Source organism: Aotus nancymaae, unplaced genomic scaffold (genome assembly GCF_030222135.1).
Source record: "Aotus nancymaae isolate 86718 unplaced genomic scaffold, 86718_ANA_hifiasm-v0.15.2.pri h1tg000006l, whole genome shotgun sequence".
Classification (NCBI taxonomy): domain Eukaryota; kingdom Metazoa; phylum Chordata; class Mammalia; order Primates; family Aotidae; genus Aotus; species Aotus nancymaae.
The window spans coordinates 9,573,619-9,594,403 of NW_026988417.1; the positions used below are offsets into that span (position 1 = coordinate 9,573,619).

The window sequence follows — 20,785 nt, forward strand, 5'->3', positions numbered from 1 at the left end:
TTAGTGCTTCCTTCAGGAGCTCTTTTAAGGCAGGCCTGGTGGTAACAAAATATCTCGGTATTTGCTTGTCTGTTAAGGATTTTATTTCTCCTTAGCTTATGAAGCTTAGTTTGGCTGGATATGAAATCCTGGGTTGAAAATTCAAGAACGTTAAATATTGGCCCCCACTTTCTTCTGGCTTGTAGGGCTTCTGTAGAGAGATCTGCTGGTTAGTCTGGTGGGCTTCCCTTTGTGGGTAGCCTGACCTTTCTCTCTGGCTGCCCTTGACATTTTTCCCTTCATTTCAACTTTGGTGAATCTGATGATTGTCTTAGGGTTGCTCTTCTCCAGGAGTATCTTTGTGGAGTTCTCTGTATTTCCTGAATTTGAATGTTGGCCTGTATTGCTAGGTTGGGGAAGTTCTCTTGGTTAATATCCTGAAGTGTGTTTTCCAACTTGATTTCATTCTCCCTGTCACTTTCAGTTACACCAATCAAACATAGGTTTGGTCTTTTCACATAGTCCCATATTTCTTGGCGGCTTTGTTTTCATTTTTTCTTGAATACTGTCTTCATACTTTTTTATTAAGTTGATCTTCAGTCACTGATCTTTTATTCCACTTGGTTGATTCTGCTATTGATATTTGTGTATGCTTCACAAAAATTCCAAAAACCAGAATGCCTCTTCTCCTCCAAAGAAACACAACTCTTCACCAGCAAGGGAACAGAACAAAACTGGATGGAGAATGAGTTTGATGAATTGACGGAAGTAGGCTTCAGAAGGTTGGGTAATAACAAACTTCTCTGAGCTAAAGAAGCATGTTCCAGTGCGAGGAAGCTAAGAACCTTGAAAAAAGGAGCATGTTCCAGTGCAAGGAAGCTAAGAACCTTGAACAAAGGAGCATGTTCCAGTGCAAGGAAGCTAAGAACCTTGAAAAAAGGAGCATGTTCCAGTGCAAGGAAGCTAAGAACCTTGAAAAAAGGAGCATGTTCCAGTGCAAGGAAGCTAAGAACCTTGAAAAAAGGAGCATGTTCCAGTGCAAGGAAGCTAAGAACCTTGAAAAAAGGAGCATGTTCCAGTGCAAGGAAGCTAAGAACCTTGAAAAAAGGAGCATGTTCCAGTGCAAGGAAGCTAAGAACCTTGAAAAAAGGAGCATGTTCCAGTGCAAGGAAGCTAAGAACCTTGAAAAAAGGAGCATGTTCCAGTGCAAGGATGCTAAGAACCTTGAAAAAAGGAGCATGTTCCAGTGCAAGGAAGCTAAGAACCTTGAAAAAAGGAGCATCTTCCAGTGCAAGGAAGCTAAGAACCTTGAAAAAAGGTTAGAGGAATTGCTAACTAGAATAACCAGTTTAGAGAAGAAAAAAGGTAACTTGATGGAGCTGAAAAAGACAGTATTTTACCCATGAAAAGTCTCAAAAGTATTTGAGGACTGAATACCTTCCAAAGAGCTATTTACAAGTAATTGAGATGCTGAGCATTTCCTAGCTAAAATGACTTGGCCATTCCTTTGGTGGGTGGCTTAGTTTGGTCAATAAATTGCAGAGGTAAATGTCATCCCTTGCTTAGTAGTGTCCCTTCAGCACATGTTTAGGTGGCAACCTTTAGAAGATGAACACTTGGATAAGCCTGTATCACTTACCTTTTCTCGTTAGTCTTCATTAAAAGTAGGCCAATTGCAACATCTGTGCATGGGAACTTATAACTGAAGTAGTCAAAAACAAAATATCTTACTGCAAATGAAATGAGAGTTCTATGGAAGTCTTAGAAAAAGGTAAGCACTAGAGCAGTTCTAAAGGACTGGTTGGTCAGAGGTTTTTAGATGTTAAACAGTGGAAAAAGTGACATGAAGAATGCCGTATCTAGTTCTCCAAAAGGACCTTTTTACCCATGTGAAACTTCAAATATATGAGAACAGAATACCTTCCATCTTCTAAACGTTTCTAGAAGATGTATTCACATAACTCTATAACTTAGATCTTAATACTGAGCTATCCCATTACAGGGTTTTTTTTATGAAACAGACCATTTTAACAACTTCAGGTGTTCTTCTCACACAACTAATGTGAAAGTTTGAGCAACAGTTTTTCTTCAATATCAGATCAGAATTGTCTCTTTATATGGGATCACATCACAAGTAGACTTGTCTTTGTTCAGTGAGACTGAATTCCATGTTTATGGCTACTAAAATGTTTTGAGCAAAAAGAAATGCAAATGGTACAAAGAAGTCAATTGTCAGTGTGATAGGAAAGTGCCAAGGAGTTGTGATGTCCAAGAAGTCAACTCCAGAAAGTGGTTTCAGAGGAAGGAAGGTGTCAAGTAAGAAAGAATAAGGCAGATATGACACCTGGCTTTAGCAGTGCTGAAGAGTTTGAGGTTACAGGAAGAACTTAGCTTAAAAGATGGAGTAATAAGTTTCAAAGTAGGATTAAAATCCTCTTTAACAATGCCATTTAGTAGTCCCACAGGGTGCAGGATCAGGATATTTCCGAGACCTGCAGTATAGACCTGAGTAGGACACGATGCTGCTGTGTTCGTTATGAATTCGTAAACATGAAATCTGACATAAGTGCCTCAGGAATTCTCCCATAGTATTTGTCATACTCCAGAGAGTAGGCTAGGGGGCAAAGAGCAAGACTTGGTCTTTATCTTCTCACTGGGACTATTCTCAATCCCATTCAACATTATGAGACCATGAATCCCAACAGAGCTTAGCATGGAGATGAAATATGTGCTGTGTTGAGGTCCACGTAATAGCTTTTGTGGTGGGCACAGTGATGTGCTGCCTAGATCCCATTTCAACAGAGGAAGGCTTGTTGCCTCCACCTCTGGAAATGCTGTTGGCTGACAGCCTCAGATGCTAACCCTCTATTGTGCTCGCCTCTGCTGAAAATGGGCAATGACCCATTAGCCAGTGCCTACTCAGTGTAGAAATATGACAGCCTGGTCCTTTCACCCTAACTTGGAACAATCTTAAAGATCACACTACTTGAGAGTGCCCTGCAGGGTTGAGTGAGGCCCTTGGACTGCATCTCAGCTTAACTCTCCCCTCTGCCCAATCTTGCTTCCTTTCCTTGCTCCACAGGTGTGGTCATCCAGAAAGCACTGCCTAATAATCCTGCTGCATGAGAATATCCCTCTGAGTCCGAGTTCTAGGGAACCTACCCTGCAGCAGCCTGCATTCCTGCCAACTTGATCCTCCAGTGAGCAAGCATGGAGTGCTTGTGGGAGTCAGGATCTGATGTCCTCAGTCTTGGCTCTTGTCTCTGCCTAACAGCATGCTTGGTGACCATTAAAATGCATAAATTGATGTGATAATTCATGTATTTTTTTTTGAGGGGGTGCACCGTTCCTGGCAGTACTGCAATACCAGGTCGATGCGTGGAGTGGATGGAGTAAGCTCCTATTCCATCTCCCTGCTCCAAAAATCCATTTAACATATTGTCCTACCTATTAGTTTAATATCCGATACGTCCTCTATCTGAGGACAATATTTTTTTCCCACAGTCTTCTTTAGAAAGAACGTTTTGGCTAAGATCAACTGTAGTATCTGATCTTAGCCAAAAGGCTGAGAAGCGATAATTCATGTATTTTATGAAAAGTAGATAAATGTCCTGTCTGAACCCTTGCCCACTGGGAGGTCTTCCTATTCCCTTTCAGGTCCACTGTTGAATTGTGGCTGTGACTGTAACTCAACTTTTTAGTATTGCAAGCATACTTTGCAGGCTCCATCTGTACCCAGGTTTGCACACTTCAGTTAATCATCCCTAAAGGCAACAGTACAGAGCTGGCAAAGCAACAAAACTTACCATGGGACTCTGAGCCAACTGCTCCTGAGATATACTGTGCCTCCTGGAGTTCAGAATTGGTCATTGTTGTTTTGATGTGCTGTCATGATACTTGCCTAATATTGACCTGAGCTATCATAAACTGGGTTTTACTTGAGCCACCAAATCTGTTATGTGGTTTCCTACAACCTGCTTTGATCTCTAGCAGGGCCCAGCAGCAAGCCAGAGACTTTTTCAGGAGAATAGGACATGGGCTTAACCACAGTTTAGACAGCTAGGTAGGATTTTCATGACTATGTAAGCCTTCATATACCATAGACAACATTAGTATCTCTGAACATATTATGGGGCCATAAGCTCCTAGTGGTAGAACAACAGCTTGTACCTGTGGTCAATCACATTCTTACTCTCTGGGCTCCACTTCAACTTGGCATCTCATATAACCTAGCAAGTGTGTCTGGGCAGTACACAAATAGGATCTATGTTGCTTCCAAAGTCTAAAACATGCACTAATCATTGGGCTGCCTACTTGTGAGTAGGTACAAGATACAATAACTATATAGGAGAGATGTTCTGATGTACCCAGGCCACTGAGGTAGGCCTACAGTTTTGAGGGGTAATTACAGCCTAAATTTTGGTACTAACTTCATGGCAGTACATTTGGCTGTCACCTAGGGTACTTCTTTCTGTCCAAGTTTAACCAAACAATGCCTTGAATGTTATGGAACAGTGTGGAAGCTCCTAGGATATCAAGACAAATAACATTTGTGGACTCCATTGTGATGGAACAGGACAGTTGGTATAACCGTGAACTTAATGAAGGTGTGCTGTTGGCCATGCCAAGTCAAACTACGTTGAAGAGTGTCCCTGAAACTAACCCTTGCTAGTCTCTTAGCTTATTCTGTCTCTGCCAGGCTTGTCCAATCATTCTAGAAGAATGCCAGACCTCCTGGGTTCTCCTTTCAAGAGAGGTGGGATCTGTACCTACTACTACTTATGAGAGGTGGGCTCTGTACCTACTACAGCAAGGCTATCCAGATGGCACAGTCAAGTTCCCAGCGCCCATCTTGTGATGGAGCCTAAGACAGGTGAGTGAGGTTAAGATTTGGTAGTACTGTTTTAAAGGACTAAGAATCTTGCTCACTCTGACATTCCTTGGCCATATTTAGGAGGTAGCGAGGCATCTACATGTCTCTGTAACTCTCTTGCATTAGCAAGGATGAATACAACAATGTGTAGGTACACATGTAGTAGACTGACTACACGAAGTTCTCTTCAATATTAGGTCAACATGTGTAGGCTCCCTTCATTGATCTTTTTAAGTTGTGGTAAGAACACTTGTTCTATCAACAAAGTCCACAATTGGAATTAACCATATAGTCAAAAGTTCAGATCTCTAGAACTTGTAACTGGAACTTGATGCTCACTGAAGAGTTCCATTGACTTCCAGTGATTTCCTGACATGTCTTATGGTAAAATGGGATCTGAGGGAATTAGAACACCATTGCCTTCTACAAACTGTGGAACTCACTGTCGGGTTCACTCTTGCCTTAGAAGGAGGGAGCAGGCATCTGTAGTGGGAGCTCCTTGTTGGTCTTGCTTTTGAGCAGGCAATGGTTACCTGGAGCTTAGACTTCCTGTAGCAGAATCATGCAGAAATCTTAGCTGTGGAGCTAAGAATATGAATGCTGATCTCAAATTGCTTGTTACAGAGGTTATTGCTGAACACCAGATAAAGGATTTTTCTGAATCTCTAAATGATAGAATCTCTTCCTAGAAGCTAGCATATAATCAAGATTTGGGATTCCTGGTGACTTTTTTTCTATGCTTTGGTATCTATTGAACTGGATCTATTTCTATTACCTTTTAAAAACACTATCTGGAAACCTATGTAATACGAATCTGAGTTAATTTTTACAACTTCTGAAAACTGTTCTATTAAAACATTCAGAAACATTGTCCCAGTGCAAGCCTGAGATCTGACCACCTCATTGACATTTGACATCCACTGGGTAGCATCTTCAAGCACCCTGTTCTGGAATTCTAATGGGTTACTCTTGGGTAAACTGATTTTGCCAGGACACATTAATTTAGATGGCTGAGTTAGTAGATCTGAGTCAGAGCTTGAATCTCTCAAGATTTGAAACATGAAGAGATTCAGGAGATGGTTACAGTACTGAGCTGTTATTTTAGAGCCTTTCATCCTTAATGTGCTGGTAATGCTCTTGAAGGAGAATATTGAGGAGCTTTTGTAGCATGTAGGAGCACAGTTTTCGAGGAGGCAATGGAAAATGCAGCTCCATTGAGAGTATGTCATGAAATTTTTCTTTTGGAACCAACTTTGCATTCTATGTAGAAAAATCTTGGTCCTGTATTTCATAACATCTCTTCTGAGATGCAAGAGAAATGAATAGCCTCTTGTCCTTACTCCTCCGACCATCTTGTGGTTCATTTACTATCTTGTACTTCAGTTAGGCTGCTGCTACAAAAGTGCCGTAGATCGTGTAACTTTCAAGAGAAATTTTTCAGTTTTGGAGATCAAAAAGTCCAAGATGGTGCCAGCAGATTTGGTGCCTGAGGGTTTGCTCTCTTGAAAGATGGTGCCTTGTTGCTCTGTCCTCATGTGTTGGTCTTCATATACATATGTATCTTACATGGTAGAAGAAACAGGCTCTCTCAAGCTTCTTCATGGGTACTAATCCCATCATGAGGGCAGAACCACCTCCTAAAGGATCCCTTAATACTATCCCATTTGGGATTAAGTTCTAACATCTGAACTTCACAAACACTTAGACCGAAACACTGTAGGACCCAGAAGCTGCTGTCAAAATGGCCCCTGGGAGCATGTGACTCAGAAATAACTGTTTTTTCAGGTCATTATGACATTGTTTGGGTTCTGTCCCAAGTATCATCTGGTTTCCATGGAGCTCTCAAACATAAACGTTCATAAACATAGGTTATGGTCATGATTATTCAAGGTGATCCATAGGTCAGCATTTACTTTGGAATGGTGAGATGTGTTTGAGTCAGAAAAACCATGTTAGTCAAGGTTCTCCAGTGACACCAAACCAATAGAACACGTGGGTTACAAATATTGGCCTACGTGATTATGGCGGGGCGAGAAGTTAAAGACATGCCATTTGCAACCTGGAGTACCTGTAAAGCTGGTGGCATAATGCAGCCTGAATCTAAAGCCTGAGCTGAAAGTGAAACTACCACTCTGAGGGTGAGGGCCCAAGAACCAGGAGCTTCGATGTTCAATATCAGGAAATGAACGTCATGGCTCTGAGAATTCACCCTTCTGACTTCTTGTTCTGGTACATGTCTGTAGACTGAGCCCGCTATCTGGAACACGTTAATACAGTGAAATTGTTCTGAAAATAGAGTTAAAACTTGAACATGTCCCTTTTACACATACTTAAAAACATTAGCTTTACATCAATTTCAGTTTGGCTTCAGTGAAAACATCTGCCCCATTTGAGCATTTACAACTGCTAGTCTCTTTGAATTCTGGCACTCTGAATTCTAACGGCTTATTCTTTTTTGTCTTGGATTTTATTCTTCAGCTAGTTCTTCTCCATTTACAATCTACAGACTTCTGCCTACAAACGATGGAGGTTTGGCTGTTAGCCCATTTACCTTTTGCTTCCTGTGGGAAGAACAGAGTGGCTGGTCATTCTGTTTGTATCAAGGGTGTGTCTAAGACATTTCTCAGCCTACCACTGCCCCAGTCCTTATGGGACAAAGATGCTCTCATCCATCCTTGTATTCCAGGACTATGGTACCCTGACCTTGATCCTGACCGTAGAGGCCCTGAGAAGGGGGTGAGTTACTGCTCATTTATATGTAATACTTATTATCTACAAAATGATGCACATATCAGCAGTCCTCCCACTCCTGCTCTCACAGGAAAGGGCGAAAGTGCCTAATGGAACCTGTCCTATATCCAGTAGATCCTCAGAGTAGCCTTTTCAAGTAAAAGACTTCTGTTTTGTAGAGAGAAACCTTACCAGCCTAGATATCTTGTTGGGAAAACCACCAGTCCTTTATTGCTATAAGTAACTGAAAGCAATAGAATTATGTGAAGACTAAAACCCTTTATATTGAATATCATGTGGTAACCCTCACCTTTATTTACAGAATCAACACTTCAAGATGACATATCAAAAAGAGCTGAAATGGCCATGTTTATAAGATCCTATTTCTGCATGAAATTCCTTAGGTCGATGTATCTGCCCCCTTTCTTTGCATGGGTGATATAATGCATTAGGTGGTTTCCAGGAGAAATTTGTGGTGTTTGATGGTGGGATCCAGAGGGCTTGTGTGCCAGGCTGTGTTGCCTGGGGACACATCTGAGTTGGGTGCTATTCTCCCAGCTTCCCATAGGCCAGTCCTGCCCAGGAGAAGCCAAGGCTTAAGGATGGGCCATGGTGCTATGCAGCAGTGATGAATGACAGGATGCTTTCGAGGAAAGCTCGAGTCAGCAGTGACCAAACCTGCTGTCCAAAACAAACTGTTGTCATAGGCCTATGGATTGGTAGGGGAATTTTGGTTCATGTGTGCTCCTGAGATGCAGGTACACATAGGGCAAAAGTCCACTGAGGACTTCCCTTCAGGGAGGCAATCTGTTGAATTCACCGTGTTACGTTTTTCTGCCTGCTTTGTGGGAAATAATAGTCCAATTGCGTAAGACAGATGTTGAACAAGGAGTAACTTGATGGCCCATACCATGAGACAAGCCACACAACTCTTTAGTTACAAATCTTTTCTGGGAATTACCCTTAGTAGTAGACAGGCTCATGGTAGTGCCTGTCATTATAGGTACCAATGTTACTTGCGTGTCTCCCTGTCCTTGGCGGGATCATAGGGAACAGGTGTTTGGAGGAGTGCTTTTCCATGCTACCTTATCTACCATGATTTGTTGAATTTGCCCTTCCACTGAGGAGGATGGCTGTTCCTCCTCCCCTGCAGGAGTAGTCATTGGGGCAGATCTGATGCTGTGAGCTAATGTTCACTCCTCTCATTCTCTGCCTGGCATTCTTCTGTGAAAGAAATTAGTGATCCAAAGAAACCATACATTCAGCTGAGTAACCTGATGATTTATCAGGCCAAGAAGTCATTACAGCAAAGATGTGAGCTCTTGAATTAGGTTTTGTACCTCACTGGGGAGAGTTAAGAATGGGAGAGTGGGACAAGAGGGCATGTATCACTTCAGTTAGCTTTCTATCTGCAGGGGCCTTCTGCATTCTTGAAGGACAGCTTCACTGGATATAGAAAACTCATGCAAATCTTTCAACACTTGGAATGTCATCCCATTGCCTTCTTGTCCCCATAGATTTTGATGAGAATACAAGTTATAATTTTATTAAGGACCCTAAGTTGCGTGACTTTTCTCTTCCTGCTTTTAAGATTGTTTCTACAGTTTCACTGTGATGTGTCTAGCTGTGAGGCAGAATTTATTCTAGTTTGTATTAAATTTCTCAGATGAAAGTTTTCTGTCATTTTAAACCTTTCTTGCTCTCCTCCTGGAACTACCATGCATATGTTCGTATACCTAATATTTCTTGTCTCGGGTTTCTGAAGCTCTTCCTTAACTGGTACTTCAGACTGTATTTCAATGTGTGTATTTTCAAGTTTAAAGTGGATCACCCAAGTTGTCTTACCAAAGTTCCCTCACATCTGAGGACTCTCAAGGGCTAAGGATTAACAGAGGACATAAAAGACTGAATGCAGAAAGCTTGGAAACCAGATGTCTCATGCAAGTTCATTTTTTCCTGGATGCTGTTGGTAGCCATCCCAGACAGACTGAGCACCAGGCCTGTCATAGTCAGCACTGATAGCCCTACCTGGAAGAGAGGGGATCACTTGAGAGATATGGAACAGATCAAGTCTCAATTCTAAAACAGTCACCATGGTATCACACAGCTAGGCTTAACTGACTTTTCAGTTGGGGCAGAATCATGAGCCAAAGCTATGGTCATTGAGAATGCAACCAGTGGATCTGAGATATCGCTGTAGTCCTTAGTGATGATACCACAGTTTATCTGGGTGCTCTGTGCTCCTGATTGTCTGGATTGCCTGATTGCCTCATCATTTCTCAATGATGAGATTGCTGATTAGTCCTACAGGATGAGATTAGAAGTTGAACTTGCTTCATGTTTGAGTCACAATCTTTTTCAGAGCTTAGAGCTGTAAGCTGTGCGTTATCTTTTATGGTGGGCTTTTTTCTCCACCTCCAGCTCCTATCAATGGAATCTAGGTTGGTTCAGAGAGATGCTTTCTGCCAGAGGCTAAGCAGCCTTGAGAGACTTGGTGAAAGCACAAGTGCTGAAAAACGGATTGAAGGAAGGAGCTTGAAATGGGATGCAGGGAGCTGGCATGGTGCAGTATTTCCCAGCTATGCCAGAAATAAGTAGGCACAGAGAATGTGGCATAAGACATGCCCCCAGCCTCTGCCAGGCTTGCCCAATCATTCCAGAAGAATGCCAGACCTCTTGGGTTCTCCTTTCAAAAGAGGTGGGCTCTGTACCTACTACAGCAAGGCCATCCAGATGGCACAGCCAAGTTCCTAGCTCCCATCTTGGGGTGGAGGCTTTTCTGGGAAGACACTCTTTTGGATGTCATATCCCATTTGGCCTTGTCTCTTTGTTTCCCAGAAACGTTGGCCAGAATCAAGTGTCCACAAACTGATAATGGGAGACTATTCTTCTTTCACTGAATTCTTTTACTTTCTCATTTTTAAAACTCCACAAGATGAATGTTTAAAGATCTCTATTACAAGGTCTACTTTAGATATAATGAGATTTAAGTCCTATGCTGGAAGAAGTCCCAATTCGTTTATTCATGGGCACAAAATGGCTGCCCAAGTTTTGAGTTTCTACACCTACTTGTAGGGTTCTCCAGAGGGACAGGACGAATAGGATAGATGTATATATGAAGGAATTTTAAGGAGAATTGACTCACATCACAAGATGATGTCTTGTAACAGGCCATCTGCAAGCTGAGGAGCAAGGAAGCCAGTCTGAGTCCCAAAACTTCAAAAGTAGGGAAGTCGACAGTGCAGTCTTCAGCTTTGGCTGAAGGCAAACCACTGGTATAGGTCCAAGGGTTCAAAAACTGAAGAACTTGGAGTCTGATGTTCGAGGGCAGGAAGCATGCAATGTGGGAGAAAGATGGAGGCCAGAAGACTTGGCCAGTCTGCCCTTTCCGTGCCTACGTTTATGCTGGCAGCTGAATTAGGTAGTGCCTGCCCAGATTGAGGATAGGCTTGCCTCTCCCAGTTCACTGAATCAAATGTTAATCTCTTTTGGCAACACCCTCAGACACACCCAGAAACTATACTTTGCATCCTTCAGTCCCATCAAGTTAACCCTCAATGATACCATCACACCTATATAACTCAAGTCAGTTACTGCACACCAGTGGCATACCCCTCCCTCTTAGCAATCTACGCTGTTTTGTGGGAACAGTTCTCCTGAAGTGTCACATTATTCTTAGGCTCATATTCCTTGCAGGAACATGTGGCCGAGAATGGGCTGCTTTCCCACAGAAACCCCCAGGGTTAAATCATAAAGGAGAGAATGATGTGTTCTTAAGCTCTATCTTGCTTTGCAGTCCCTGGTTGAGCCTTAACCAGGTGTGGTGTTGGAGACACTGTCCTGATCTTCCGAGGGTAGTTATTCCAAAGCTAGTTTGCTTAGACTTTTTCCCAAAGGAGGGTGTGAGCATGGGGAGCAGTGGTGGCCACCATTGGAGCCCCTCCTGGATAACCTAGGTTGTCCTTTCATCCTCATCTGCCTGATAACGCTGCTGCTTTTGTCTAAGTCTTCCTTCTAAGAACACTTGGGATGATTCGGGTGAGGTCTTCCTAAGAACTGTCTAATTCTAACTTGTGTTTGAGCAACTTATGCCTTGGTCAAGGGATGTCTATTTCCATCCTAACTTTCCATCTGTAGACCTATAAATCCCAGTGAAACCTGGCCTGGAAACATTGCCTTCTCATTTGATCTACCCAGTCATAAGGCAGCAGCATGAGATGTGCCTAAAACCTTCCAACTGTGGTCCTGGCAGTGATGAGTCCTTAGTGCAGGGTGGACCCGACACAACAGTAAGCAAGGTGAAGGTATCCAAGGCTATCTTGCTTTGAGTCTGGTCACAAGTCTCTGAGGTATGTGATCCTCACCTTCCCAGCCCTTGATGGTGACAGTCTAAGTCATCCTGTCTTGTCTGAGACTTGTTCCTTATGTTTCAAATGCCCTTATGAGGCATTCCCATGTGCAAGTATGAGATAGCTTAGTGATGTTTCACCTCATGGATGTCCTGGAAGAGACGTGTTCTGATTTTTACTTGCATATGTCCCCAGGATAGTGGGCCTGGACCACTAAGGTCTTCTTTCCAAGGCTCACAAACCAGGGCTTTAAGATCTCAACAACTTCATTCTCTCCTATGGGAAGATCTGTAAGTGAGCCATGGGGCTCAGTATCTTAATGTGGTGACACCTTCTGGAATTGCCTTCCTTTAATCTTTATTCCATTGGTTCTGGTTGCTTGGTCAGAAAATGCCTTTTTGAAGATGTACCTTAAATATACCAGTTTTTGAACCTGGCTAAACGGTCATTCACCTTAAGTATCCACCACTTGAAGCTGATGCCGGATGCTCTCTTAAGCTGTGCTATCTCAGGTAGGCATACAGGAAAGGGTGTGTAAGAAGTGCAGAACTGAATGTGGAATGATTTAAATCTGTCTCCTGCATTTGTGCTGCCTTTGTCAATTCCCCTGTGATGACAGTGGATCCCCCTGGATGACACCTAAATAGCAGTCAGCTGACTAGCAAACTATTCTCATAGGTTATCTTGATTCCCTTTGACATGACCCATTACATCTTCATAGGTTCTAAGGATTAGGACAAGGGTGTCCATGTGTCAACAATCTGCCTACCACTGGCACTCTATATGGAAGTGACTTTTCACACTTGTGTGGATATTTTAATATATGGCAACTGCTGAATCTTACAGTGTACCTCTCTACAGCTTAAGGGGAAATGATCTGTAATTTGTTAAACTTAATTCTTATTTCCTCCAGAAATTGAGCTTGAACAGTCTACATTTCATTTGAACAATGGATACTTCCTATCATCCCTTCCCCAGTGATGACAATGGTGTTCTGGGCTTTTTGATTTGCTGCCTCCAAAGCATCTGAAATCTTGATCTAAAAGTCTTAGCGACTCACTTTGCCTGTGCATTAATCTTCATGTGCACACTCCTGAGCTTCAGCACCAGAGGACATCTTGTGGCACTTAGAATTAGCAATACCCTTCTATATAAAGTTACTTCAAGAACATGGAGGTTGAAACACCTGTTGATTTGGAAACTAGTGGTAACGTGTCAGCATCTCATCAGGTCCAGATGAGTCCTCGGTGCTAAGAGCCTCCTGGTGTAGAGTACTGCTCAGCTTCCAGTGAGCAGCTATTCAGTGAAGGGTATGTGCTCAGGGCATCCTTGATGTTGCCATTGCTTCACATTGCTGGAGACATGCATGATAACTCCAACACCTGCAGCAGGCAATTTTTGGCAGCCCAGTTCCAGAGACTGAATCAACTGAAGCTCCACTCCTTGCAGTTAAAACCAAAAAGTATGAGGCAATTCTCAGTCAACTTGGTTTATTTTGCCAAGGTTAAAGACATGCCCAGGAGGAAGAAACAGAATCAGTCTCTGGTCTGTGCCATTCTTTAAAAGGGAAAAGCGGGCTGGAGGGAGAAGGGGGAGGATACTGATAATCAACACATTGTAAGAGAAAAAGAGCAGGTAGGGGATAGTCAATGATGTATCCACTTTGTGCTCAGTAAATTGGCACTTTACACAGGTACCTATTCTATATTCATCTTGTCTTATGTAGAGATTTCACTTGTTATCTGTACCTATCTGCTTTCAGGGCCAGAGGAAAGGCAGCTTTGTTCCCAGAACAAAGCCAGGTTCAGTAGCATTTTCTTGAAGCCCAATAAAAAGCAAACTAATGAAGAATAGAATTTATAGCTGTAACTGGCTACAGGGAGAAGGCCAAAGATAATCTCACCAGACCAACTCAAAGGGCTGAAATTTTTTTAGTGTTGGGGACCAACTCTGACACAGACTGTGGGGGTTGCAAGGGACGGCAGAGACAAATGAGAAAAGATGAGTGAATAAACTGGGGCCCGGGGGAGCAACGAGAGTATGGAGGCTGCAAAGGCACCGATCTCTGGAAAGCCACACCATTTATTGGTGTACAGCAGAAAGCAAGAATGTGGTAGGAATGTGGCGGGGAGATAAGGGAATAGTGTCAGGCAGGTGATATATAGCTAGAGCAGTTTGGCCTCTTCTTTGAGGCCTATAGAACAAATTCTATTCTAGACTTAATCATTAAGTTATAGGGGTCGTAGATAAGAGCAAGCAAGTCTGGTAGCATTCTTGTGCTTCCAAGAGGCATTCCTCCCTTGAGCATGGAGCACAGTGTTCCATAAGCTTTCTTTCTGTGCCAGATAAGCAGGTCATGCCACAACCTTCCAGCATCTGGCAACACCATTATAGATGCACCCAGGAACAATACTTAGAATTCTTTAAGTTGACACTCAGTCTTAACCATCACAGTATCATAACCTGGTACACTGGCCCCAATCTTCTATATGACCTCTGCTCATTGGACTATGTAGGGCTAAGAAGTACTAAGGAGAAATTCCTCCTTTGCTCGAAGACTTCAAGAATGAGGACACACCTTGCTGATGCTTAGGACCTGCATTTGCAGTGTTAATTATATAACTAAATTCACATGGGGTTTTTCCTCTCTCTCTAGTTGAACAAATTCTATTGAACTTCTGCTCACCTTGGAAGGAGTAGGTATCTTCTTGTGGTGACATTTAAATCTGCTCTTGCAGATTCTCAGTTCAATGCAGCATCTTCACCTCATCCAGAGGTAAAAGACTAAATGCAGAATGCATTAAATGCTGAATGTAGAGTGCTAGGAGCTTCAGGCTTTTTCTCTCCATGCATTTGGTACCAACTGAATGTTCTTGTCCCAGAATGTTCAGAGACAGTGACAGTACTAGGTCATTGTCAACATGAGTATTTCTTAGTCTTGTTACCTGGATGATTTAAGTAAAATTGGCCTACTTCTCCTTAATAGGTATATATCCAGTAAGGGAGTTTTCAGGGTATTGAGGATACCTTGGGAAGGTTTTTCATTATATGCCTAATTTCTTCCACAGAAAATTGAAGTAGTTAAGACCTACTTTTTCTTGAGTAAGGCTTAATTCATGCTTTGATATTCATGTAGTCATTGGAAACTTAAATTGAACACTGGCTATTACCAGCATCTTTACTTGGTAAGGATAAGAAGATGTGTAGCTATGTTCCTTGATCATGCTTCCCAGGGAAAGGATACATCTGAGGTTTCTTATACGAAAATAAAGTGGCTTACTGGATTTCTCGGAAAATAGATGGACAGAACTAACAGACTACCTGTACAATTTTGTTCTGCTTTAACAAATGTCCACGAAGATTTAACAAATCTACTAGTTACCCAAGTAAGAGCCTTTTCAAACTTGTAAGATCAGTGAGGCCAGGCTGTGTTGCTTTGAAGATCATAGGATTCTGTGACATATCCATAGTTATAGGTCCCTTCCATTGCTTGACTTGTGGCTTGTTCACTCATGTGCAACTTCAGGACCTTTTTCATGTCAAAACAGATAGTACATTTTAAATCACTTTCATCTATTCTGTTTCTCTTTGTCTATAATTGTTCTGACAGTGAATCCCCTGGATGAGACCTGGAATCTTAAATTCAGGGGTACACCACTTTATTTCAATATATTTCCTTGTCTCCCTAGACATTCACATAACATGTTTACACGTTCTGAACATTAGGACAAATATATTTTGGAAGGCTATTCATCTGCCTCCTCCTGGTGCTTTGTTAGAAATGATCTCAAAGCCCAGAGGAGGAGGATCTGGTGACAAAGCTGAGATGGCTGCCACTGAATGGGTGGAACTGCAGTGTTCACTGATGGGAGTGATGGACACTCGATGGTAATGGGGTCTCGGAAAGGTACATAATGTGTATCAGTTGGATTCTGGGGACAAGAGTCTCATTTTGTTCCACTTGTCTGCCATGATCATTATAGCTTTGTCCTACTTCTGAGGCATCTATCCCTTATGCTGCTAAGATGCGGCTTTGCATGAAAAAATGGGACCAAGATGAGGATGCGGCCCAGGGCAGCCTAATAATTAAAATATAACCACCAAGATGCTCCTTTCCATGGAAGCATGAGCTCCATCCCCACAAAAGCAATGAGATGACCGATGCAGTTGGGAGTGGATAGCAAACACGGAGAATAGCTCTATCCATGGATGGATGGCATGTTACTTTAAATCTGATCCTTTACCCTACATCGTCCAAGCATCTAAAATGAGACCAACCTCATCTGCCACATCTTCCTTACGTGTCATAAGTTGTTCTAAGGTGACTTGTGGAAGATAATTACAACTCGTACTAAGTACACTAGAAGTTTAGGAGGTTTGGATCACCACATATAAGTACTGCCATATCCTCTTCTACATTTCATTGCTACGTGTCTCACTGTGTTAGAAATGGGATCTAAGATACTATTTTCACACCTGTCTGTGAAAGAGATGCCGTTCTCTCTTTGAGTTGGTAAGGATATGTATCTAATTTCAGGTTATTAATGCTCCTTTTTGTGATGGAAATTCATTCTCCCTTTTGACGTTTTCCTGAGTTCCTGTGACTTGAGGGAGCCTAGCCAATGCCACGCTGCTTCCTCTACTGGAAGCTTTGCCAACTTCTGTGGTATTTAACCCCTACCACCACAACCTAGATCAGTTTCACTCTTATCTGTCAGACATTCTTGTTTGTGTCCATATGGAGTTCATTTTCATGCCAGAGTTTGGGATGGTCCAGGTGACGTGTCCTACTATAAGTTCTGGTAGAGATACTCCATTTTATCCCAAGGGAGGTTTCAGTGGGTGTGAATTACATGGGCAACACTTATGGTGGGCCTGGCTCCCATATCCACAGTACTGTCAAGTCTCCTCTGACGTAAATTCTTTGAATAGCTGAGGTTAAGGGCTTAGCAACATAAATGCTGTGGGTAGGTGTGACCCATTGGTAGTTCTGTAACCAACCACCCAAGGGGTTTGCCTTGCCCATTGCCTAGACAGACTTGATTCATCAGGACAGGGGAATTGCAACAGAGAAAGAAGAATTCACATAGCAGACTGTGCAGAGACCGGAGTTCTATTACTAAAATCAGTCTCCCCGAGCATTCAGGAAGAGCAGAGTTTTAAGGATAACTTGTTGGGTCGGGGGAAGCCAGTAAACCAGAAGTGCTAATTGGTCAGAGATGAAATCATAGGGAGCTAAAGCTGTCACCTTGCACTGAGTCAGTTACTGGGTGGGGGCCACAAGATCAGATGAGACAGTTTATTGATCTGGGTGGTGCCAGGTAATCCATCAAGTGCAGGGTCTACAAAGTATCTCAAGCACTGAATTTAGGAGCAGTTTAGGGGAGGTCAGAATAGTGTGGCCTCTAGCTGTATGATTCCTAAACCATAATTTCTAATCTTGTGGCTAACATTAGTCCTACAAAGGGAATATAGTCCCCAGGCAAGAAGGTTTGCTTTGGGAAAGGACTATTACTGTCTTATTTAAACTATAAACTAAGTTTCTCTCAGTTCAGCCTATTCCCAGGAATGAACAAGGGACAGCTTGGAGGTTAGAAGCAAGATGGAGTCAGTTAAATTAGATCTTTCACTGTCTCAGTCATAACTTTGCAAAGGCGGTTTCAGTTCCAGTGTCTAACAGAGGAAGCCTTTCCCCTCTACTCTGACTTTAAGTTGTCACTAAGGACAGGGCTGGTGCTCCGTTTTCTGTAGATTATGAGCACTGGGACCCATGAGCAGTGAGGTGACCTCTGCCTGTCCTGGACAATCCCATGGGTTGATGTGTGGTGACAGAATTGATACCCTTTCCTGGTACTTCTCCCTAGATAGAGGTTACTGCATAGTATGACTGTTCCCAGAACAAGCTGGGTCTGGCCGCATGTCTTCAAGACCAAATAACAAGAAGCAGTCAAACTAGGAAAGAAGGAAATTTATTGCCGTAACTGGATACAGGGAGAAGGTTGGAGATTGCTTCACCAGACCAACTAAGTGTTAAAAATTTCTCAGTGCTTATATAAGTTGGGGTTATGTGCCTACATGTGGGATTGATTCACCTAAGTCATAGGTAACTAATTCTGCTTTAACTAGGTCAGAGGCCAAAAGTGTCTATGATGGCTTCGGTACCATCAAGGCCTATATCCTAAATTTTAATTAGTAAAGACTATAGTACTGAAGGTGATTCTATCTTACCTCATTTATGGTTTTGTCTGGAGAGCTGCCTTAGACTCTTCCATCTATTTAGACAGCTGCCTGTTACCTTGACTCATCTCAGATTTCATTGACCTGAGGTGGGTCCTGGCATGAAAAATGTAAGGCTGTCTCCATTATATTGACTTGCTCTAGGTTTCAGAGAAGCCTAAGCAAAGACATATGTTTCATTTCTGGTTTTGATGCCTGGGCATCACTTTCCCTGAGTTTATTAGCTTGATGTTATGGCAGTGCTGTGGAAACACATCTGTGTAGCTGGGGTGCTATGCAGGCTTGTCTTTGTAAGGGAGAAGTAGCTAGCTACGTGATGATTCAGACTGTCATGAGCTTTACAGCCATTTTAGAGCATTAATCTGTCATAAGATTAGAGTTCACTCCCTCAATCTTTTCATTAGAAATAATATATTAAAATTAAAGGAGTTGGAGAAGAGACCAAACTCCTTTTAAACAGGCATAGCAGTTGCTCACTGAAGCTAAACTGGTTTCAGTGAGGGACTGCTTTCTCCACCTCAGCCACTCCCACAATGAGACACTTAACCTTTTTATATTTGTCAAACTACTAGAAAGTGTCCTTAAAATGGTTACCATTATGATATAACTTTGTCACTGTAAAACAATCTTCAGCGATACCCATCAGAGCACAGGAGGACTTGAGTAGGACAGTCATGATGATGTTGGGACTACTGCAAGGTGACTCATAGGGAGAGAGATCGGGCTCGACTTTGAACACAGCATGTGCCAGTGGGAAGTTACAGCTGAGAAGCAGTGTGGGGTCAATGGATGAAAAATTACCAACAGAAATCCTCAGAGGTAAAGGAAATTCTGGCTATACAGATCCAGAAGCATTGCTAAAGATCAGCCAGAAAAATAAGACAACATTTGAGGGGGATGGGAGAAGATGAGGAACACGATCAAGTGTGGGGACTTCCTGCTGAAGGAACTTAGTTCTTTGCTAAAACAATATAATAAACTATACAGATGGGCCTAAAAAGGTTCAGAAGCTTGACTCCAGTTTGGTCAAGCCAAGGGTCTTGATCACTACCCATAACTTCACTATTAAATTACTGAAAGGATATTGGTGTTATTACCCCTCATAAAGAACTGCTACCAAAACACCAGGGGATTGGTCTAGGTCCTGCTTGCAGCACAGAAATCCAATCACTGAGACAGTATTGTCAAGGAAAGCAGCTTTATTGAGGTGCTGCAGCTGAGGAAATGGGAGATAAATCTCAAATTTATCTCCCTGACTAAAACTAGGGGTTTATACAGCAACGAGGAAATGTAACTGGGAAAACAAACTTGGGAAGGGTAAGGAAGCACTAATGGCTGATTAGAGCTCCTGCATATCTGATTGTCTGGATGCAGTGATCCCATAATTTTCAGTTCCTTTATACTTCTTGAAGCCTGAGGATCCCTTGATGAGGAAGGAACTCAGATAAAACAAATGTAACTTGAAAGCTTTAAGACCAAGAAGGGTCAATTCCTATATTGGCTTAAACTCGATGGAACTATTAGGTCTGTTTGAGAACCTCCACTAGATGAGATGTGAAGAACTTTCTCTAGATTTGGCTTGGTGCCTTAAGTAGCTGCAAGTTCCTAGAAGTCCTCCTGATTCAGAGATAGCTTTTGATGGTTCCACTTCACCTTCAATCCACCCGAGGTGGAAAATCAGGAGAAAGGTACATTACCTGTTAGCTGAAGGCAGTTTGGAAAAGAGGCTAACTCCTTTTAAATAGGCATAGCAGTCCCTCACTGAAGCTGAACTGGTTTATAACCCTTACCCCCAGAACACTGCAGACTAGTATTCAGAAAGGTATTCAATATAGTTTATTGGATTTGAGCTGCCTTTTATGTTAAACACTTACATCCCTGCTTTGGGATCAGTCATCCCTATGCAGTTTAATAGAAGTTCACGCATAAAGTCTGCATTGATATCTAAACTTGACTTACAATGAGGGCTGCAGAAAGACTTTCTGGACTTAGCTAAAAGGATCATGTCTTTATTCAAGTTGAATTGATGAGTCATCTGTGCTCTATTTCACTTGGCCAAAGTAATACAATTTCATTCTGCTCCATAAGTTTATATAAGTGGAATTCATATGTGATCTCCAGGTTCATGCTCTTTAAAAGGAGGTAACTTTTCTTCTCTCTGTCATGATGGGACAAAGACCCCCCCCCGCCACCGACCCCACCTGGGAATGGTAGAACAAAAGGGGAGGAGTGTGACTTTAAGGTTCTTTTTTTTTTTTTTTTTTTTTTTTTCCTATTGCATTTTAGGTTTTGGGGTACATGTGAAGAACATGCAAGGTTGTTGCACAGGTGCACTCCTGGCAGTATGATTTGCTGCCTCCCTCCCCTTCACCTATATCTGGCATTTCTCCCCATGCTATCCCTCCCCAACTCCCCACCCCCCCCACTATCCCCCCTCCCCCCAACAGACCCCCGTGTATAGTGCTCCCCTCCCTGTGTCCATGTGTTCTCCTTGTTCAACACCCGCCTATGAGTGAGAACATGTGGTGTTTGATTTTGTGTTCTTGTGTCAGTTTGCTGAGAATGATATTTTCCAGGTTCATCCATGTCCCTACGAAGGATGTGAACTCCTCCTTTT

At 42.5% G+C, this 20,785-nt stretch overlaps 1 pseudogene; it reads right to left on the minus strand.

The window, feature by feature from the left end:
* Positions 1 to 3,312: 3,312 nt before the first annotated feature.
* On the minus strand, positions 3,313 to 3,556 carry LOC135272203 (U2 spliceosomal RNA; annotated as a pseudogene).
* Between the last annotated feature and the right edge of the window lie 17,229 nt (positions 3,557 to 20,785).